General features: G+C 33.9%; 1 pseudogene; it reads left to right on the top strand.

Annotated features, from left to right (window-relative positions):
• The first annotated feature begins 3,431 nt into the window (after positions 1 to 3,431).
• On the top strand, positions 3,432 to 4,277 carry LOC118055631 (protein LIGHT-DEPENDENT SHORT HYPOCOTYLS 4-like; annotated as a pseudogene).
• Positions 4,278 to 7,022: the final 2,745 nt, after the last annotated feature.

The raw sequence follows: 7,022 nt of genomic DNA, 5'->3' as shown, positions 1-7,022 counted from the left end.
ATTCAACGTATTATTTGCCAGAAACAGAAATCATGGACGGATGGATGAGGGAAATTACAAGTACATGGCTCTCCCAAGCCAGTCATTGAATTTGTAAATTAATAATTTATCGAGAAACACAATAACACTTTTTGGTACAACCAACCCCCATCGTCAAACTAAATGGAGGAAAAACCAGATACGATGATACTTCTAGGCCATGTGTTTAAGTTTAATTTATCCAAGATTAGTACAGGTTCTTGAGATATAACTGGCCTTGATTCAATTAGAGATTGCAAGGATTGGCTAGCAATTCTCTTGGTCGCCTGACATTGCAAGTACGGTTTACCTCGGAGGCCAGAGCCAAGTGACCGTGAAACAAGGCTGCAGCTCTTCACTTCTCGGGCCAAACAATTGTCGCTCTAAACATTTTTTCATGATCTAAATTATTAGGTTTGGAAATTAAAGTCTTAATTTATGTGATTAGATAGGTCATGACTGTTGGGAGATCCTCTCCCCTCTCGGCTTTCGTTCTTGGACTAAGGTTATCCTAATATTTTCCTTGACATGTATTATAGATTTTGAGGGTTTTATAATATTATTTGCGACTGTTTAGGGTAATGATGGTACCATTATAAAGTTTGCCGTAACTCATATGATTAAAATAAAAAAAATATTATTTTTAATTAGAATATTTTCAATTAAAAAACATTAATGCATTGCATTACTAAAATCTTATAATTGTTATCTATGAGCATCAAATATTCAAGCAAAATCATAACTTTATATTTGTCAATATATAGAGATGAATAAAAATGATGAAGGGAGTGGAGCGAAAGGATTAAAAAGAGAAATGTTGGATGAGTTTATTGTTAATCTAGTGTTTAGTTAATAGAAAAAAAAATAAAAATCAATACTTCAAAATCAAAACATTGAGAATTAAACAAGAGTAGAAAGGACTGGAGTCAATTTTAAATTAAAAATGAGCGAGGATTATAAGTAAAATCCCAATCCCTCTTTTGAATTTTTAATACCGTTCATGTGAAATTAATGTATACAATTAATTAATTAAAGGAACGGAATTTCACAAGCAAAGTACAATTGTTTTTTAAGGGTAAAAAAAATGCTAGTTCACGTTCAGTTTTTTAAAAAGGGAAACGGTACAGATAACATATAATTATTTACCAGAAAACGTATGAATCAATAATTTTTAACAATTTTGTCTGTCTGGACAAAGAACTGTAGAAGCTAGTGACTCTCTACTTTTCTACCCTCGCAACAAAAAGGGCGGTAGGATGGAAACAGGCACATGGCTAAAAGATTTTACACCAAGTATGCTCAGCCTAGCTAGCAAGATAGCATAGCTAGGCAAAGCAAATTTTAATACACGTGGAGATGCCTGGTTTAGTGATGAGTTTTTTTTCTTTCCATTTCAAAAAAAAAAAAAAAAAAAACTTCAGTTTTATATCAATATCTCCTCTTCTATTCGGATTTCTCTCTTTTTTTTTAATCTTCATAGTTTTTTTTTTAACAGTTTCAATGCTATCTCTAAACATTAAAACTTTTACTTTTCAAATTTGGGTTTGAGTTTTTTTTTAAATGTTTTCGCATGTTTTTGTGACATATTATATTATAATATATATATATATGTATGTATGTATGTATGTATGTATAGGTTGTGTGTGTGAGAGAGAGAGAGAGAGAAAGAAGAAGAGAAAATAGCTTTTTTTAGTTAGTTAATTAGTAGTAAAAAAATAAAATTTAAACATGTTAAGATAACAGGGGTAACACAGGAAAATTTTAAGCTATAGAAATAGAAGTAGAAAATTAATAAATCTAGAAGTATAAAAATATATATAGTTTTACTCAAAGACACCATGTCTATCACCATTGTATTTATGCATAGTGTTTTGTTTGGTATTATGGTGTATAAATTTTTTTAAATATTTTTTTAAATTTTATTATTTTTTACATTAACACATTAAAATTATCAAAAAGTATTAAAAATATATAAATTTAATATTTTCAAGCTAAATACATCCAAACCTAGTTCCAGATATAAAAAACAAGCCCTTGTTAAAATATCAAGGGGTAACACAGAAAATTTCAAACTATACAAATAGAAGTGGAAAATTAATAAATGTTGAAGTATAGAAATATAGTTTACTCTAACAATTACAATGACACCATGGCTTTGTGATGTAAATATTTTTTTTATTTTTAAAATTAAAACATCAAAAATTATTAAAAGAACACCAAAAAGACAATTTTAAACTCAAATACATATAAACACTATTCCAAAGTCCAAACACAATAACAAACGCCTTCTGGAATCAGCACTGCAGAAACTATCTTTTCTGGTGTGGCATGCTGATAGACAACTCCGTCCCTCCGACAGTTCTGTGCGTAGAGAGCTAGCTTGAGGTGCTAAGCGAAGCCACACGACCACCGCTGCAAGGTTCCAAGGAGAGGGATTCAGGCAGGTTTGTTCAAAAAAGAAAGACGGGAGAAAAGCCTTGATCTTACTGCTACAGTGGAGAAGCACTGTGCTAAGCAACTGTAGTTGACATATATATAGGACCCATGCTGTCAATTTTGAAAATTTGGAGATGCAAGATGTTCCTGAAAAGAAATCAGTGGGGGGCAATATGGTCATTGGCAAAAAAGGTCTTGTCAATCAATACAAAAGGGTGTGAAGAAACAAAATCATGTTATTCCTTTGTATATTTTTTTTAACCCAGTGGCCTTTTTTTTTTCCTGTCTCCATCCACCATCTTTCTCTCTTTCCCTCTCCATCTCTGCTTTCAACTGTCAACGCTCTTTACATTTCCACACAAAGCCCTAAAACTGGCTCCTGCCACTTACCCATTTTCTTTTACCGCCCATCTCCATCTCTCTCTCTGTAGGACTAGCTTGGCTAGGTTGTTTGGAAACTTGCTTCGCCCTTTTAAGGGAAAAATATCCGCTGAAATTCACAGATGTCTTCAGATTTACAAAAGTTAGCAAAAAGCCTATCATACATCATCAGCCTTTCATAAGGTTTTAGGATTGGTAAACAATAGATTAAAAAAGAATCCTCAAAACCACTAAAAGAAGATCAGTAGCTGCTGTTTCTTTTACCTATATATCATCACCTCTTCCACCGTCCAAAATCTCACCACTACTATCTTTTCCTCCTAGCTCTCTCATGGAGAGAGTAGTGGTTTTCATAGTCATGGCGTTCTTGAACCCTAGATATACGAAGCTTCGTACATCTTTTGAACATATCCAAACCCCCTTTTAAGCTTATCAATCTTCTTGATATCTCAACAACACTTATTGAAACCCTTCAATCCACATCTCACACCTCTTTCTTGCACTGAGAAGTGAGAAATTAACAGTACTATACCTTAATTCAGTCTATGTGGACCTATCCATATATCTATTTCTCATGGGGATCATCAAGTTCCTGTTGAAATCTTCTAGTAAAAAAACACCATCTTTTCCAGTACTTCTCAAGATAGTTATTAGTAAAGACCTTGATTAACGCTGCCTAGAAATTAAGCCAAATTAAACACATGGACTCTGTTCAAGATTTCAACAGTACCACAACAAACCCAATAATCACCCCCCTCGCCACCACCAACACGGCCTCCCCTCCTCTTCCTCCTCCTCACCACCACCACCTCCCCCACCACTCTCAGCCGCTATGAGAACCAGAAGCGGCGAGACTGGAACACCTTTGGGCAATACCTCCGGAACCACCGTCCCCCGCTCTCACTCTCCCGGTGCAGTGGAGCCCACGTCCTCGAGTTCTTGCGTTACCTTGATCAGTTTGGAAAAAACCAAAGTCCACACCCAACTCTGCCCCTTCTTTTGGCCACCCGAACGCCGCCTGCACCGTGCCCATGCCCGCTCCGCCAGGCCTGGGGAAGCCTCGATGCACTCATTGGCCGTCTCCGTGCTGCCTTTGAAGAGCACGGAGGCAAGCCTGAGAACAACCCTTTTGGGGCTCGTGCTGTTAGGCTTTATCTACGTGAAGTTAGGGACTCGCAGTCTAAAGCGAAGAGGGATTAGCTACGAGAAAGAAGAAGAGAAAGAGACCACCACAGCAGCAGAATCCTGCTTCACTGATGCCACCACAAGCACCACCAGAGAGTACTACTAGTGCAAGTGAGAATTATCAGTAAGAAAAAATTAAGCTACTGTCGTAATCTAGCTATTTGAAATTTGGGATTTTAAAAGAAAAAAGATCAATGAGTATATTACATAACTCATTACAACTTGATGACGATCTCTTAAAAGTATGTTTGCTATGAGTGATGAATTTCCCATCTAGCTTAAGGGTATTTCATTTTGTGTCGTTAATTAATTTTGTTGCATCGCATGTGTAATATCGGATGTTGGGTTTTAAGGAACCATTGCTAAGGTAGTCAGATTGCATTGTTGGATAATACAGGGATTTTGGTTCCTAGCTATTAGGTAGTGAGATCATGAGTAGTAGCTACTAAAAATATGTTTGTGACTCGGCATCCAATTTTCATAGACGAGGCTTTATGACAAGTAGTACTACTGGAATTGATTTGGAAAATCTAGTTATGTATCTTTTCTCCACTTTTTTTCTTTCTTTTTCTCTTTTTATTTAGGGTTTTAAAATAATACTGAGGTTATTGGCAAATCATTCAGACAATAAAAAAGGTTCGTGTCAGATTTTTCAAGTAATATTTAGGTATGCTCGTTTTGGCAAATCATTCAGGCACTAAAAAGGAATTGTGTCAGCTTGTTCAAGCAGTGCCTTCATAATATACGTATTTTTACATATAAATGGTATTATATTCTATAGACTCTGCCTAGTGTTTGCCTTTTTTCCTCTGCTTCCTGTTATTGCTTTTGCTCACACACCTTGCATGGGTTTGCAAAACTTGTACGGAATATGTTAAGAAGATCATATAGGACAACCCTGTAAAATTGATGCCAGGAGTGGTAATTTAAGCTTAAAAATGGAGTTTCTGCATTCAGATTTTTATATCGCTATATAAAAAAAAAAAAAAGGTAGAAAGAGGACATTAGGCATATACATGTTGCAAAATAAGAAAAGAGTAGAAAAAAAAGAAGGGGAATAGCTAATGAGGAGGCAAAAAAATAAAACCTATTCACCTCTCGTTTCTTGTGTTATATAGCGTGGATGGAGTCTTATCGGGTGTTTTATTTTTGATGTTCGAATTTGTTTTTTCATGAGAAATATTTAATAATATTTTTTTATATTTTTTTAATATACAAATATCAAAAATAAAAAAATTTATTCTTTTTATAATTAAAAAATATTTTTTTCAAAATACTATGGCATAGTCTCATTTGTCATACAGATCCTCATCGCCATTTCTCCATCCTGTCATATCAATCCTGGGTGTTCCCCAAATGGGACTCGTTTATTATGATTCCATTCCCTCTTCGCAGCTTCTTCTAATTTCCCCGACCCATTTTCCAAGTCTTAGCTGATTTCCTTGAATCTTTGATGTCCTTCACCTTTGCACTAGCTTCTAGAAAATTTTCGTCTTTCCAATAATAGATTTGTGGAGTGGGTTAATTTTTTTTTATTTTTTTTATGGACCTATGCTTGAGGTTATTTGTTTTTTAGTGTTTTTGAAAATGATTTTTAATTAATATGCCGATGTTAAAAAAAAAAAATTATATTATTTTTAAATAAAAAAATACTCGTAAAAATTACTTTGGGGTGGAAAAATATAACACCCAATAACCAGACCCGAAGCAGTGGTTTTATATTTAGCTGTGACAATTTTGATTTAGGAAGAGAAAACCCATAATTGGCACAAATCCACTCTATAGATTTCTCAAATATTTCCTTAGATTTTTCAATAGATTTCATAGCTACCTCTCTAGAACATCTGTATTTTCATGCTATTATATATTTATGTATATACCTCCCATGATAACTTTTTTTTATTATTATTTTATTTTATTGAGTTAGAATTTTGGAGACCAGACAATAATTTAAAAAAAAAAAAATGTATTAGAGATGAGTTTTTTATGGTCCCCTAAAAAGAAAATTCAGTCGTAAATTGATTGGAAGATACTCCTGACCTTAAGAAAGGTTAATGTGGGTTCCTACAACTAGCTAGGTTGCCTGAAGATGTTCTGAAATCCGATCAAAAGGGACAAGTTAAAAGGATAAGATGCATAAGAATTTGATTAAAGAAATATCTTTAGATGCCATGAAAACTTATATTAATTGTTGACAAGAATATGGGTAGTTATACCGTGTGCCTGTTATTAATAGTGCTATAATGATTACATGAGGCTACATATATATATATATATATATATATATATATATATATATATATATAGTAAGAAGGTGCCCGGGCCGCGAAAGGACTTTCCTTCTTTCTTGTATATATCTTTTGGTACATTATTAAATATTATGATATATTGAAACGCAAACCCGGGCATTATTAATAAAATTGTTGATAATCTTAGGTGAAAAGAAGTTAATGCACTTTTAATATTGTTGAATTACCTATCTTTGAAAAAGAATGCTGCATTTAATGTTGATTGACAAGCAAATGTATGAAGCATGAATGGTTTTTTTAGTGCTAATATAATCTTTTTAATTATTTTTTATTGCCATGACTTTAGGCATTAATCAACTCCATGTCGTATAAATTGACAATTCCATGTTTGGGCCATGTCCATGGATTTGATCAGCATTTCTCTCGGCTTTGCACATACGCATCCGGGGAACTAGACGAGTCAAAAGATTTTGATCACCGTCGCTATTATGTAAAATTATATAGATTATCTCAATTATCTTCAAGGATTTAGACAAAAATTCCATAAAAATGTCCCTCCCTTCTTCAACCCTCTTGATGGGATAGAGTAGCGTTTGTTTTAAGAATTTAGTGAGGCTTGATTTTGTCCGGTGTGTTAATTTTACTGATTTCCTAGCCTTAAACATCTAGCTTGGTATAATTATTCGATCATCTCGTGTTTGGGGGTACCTTAATAGTGAGTAATTTATATGGAGAAAATGGTTGCTGGTAAAT

Source organism: Populus alba, chromosome 8 (genome assembly GCF_005239225.2).
Source record: "Populus alba chromosome 8, ASM523922v2, whole genome shotgun sequence".
Taxonomy (NCBI): Eukaryota; Viridiplantae; Streptophyta; class Magnoliopsida; order Malpighiales; family Salicaceae; genus Populus; species Populus alba.
The sequence above is the reverse complement of the archived record's forward strand: the minus strand, read 5'-3'. Positions and strand labels throughout refer to the sequence as shown.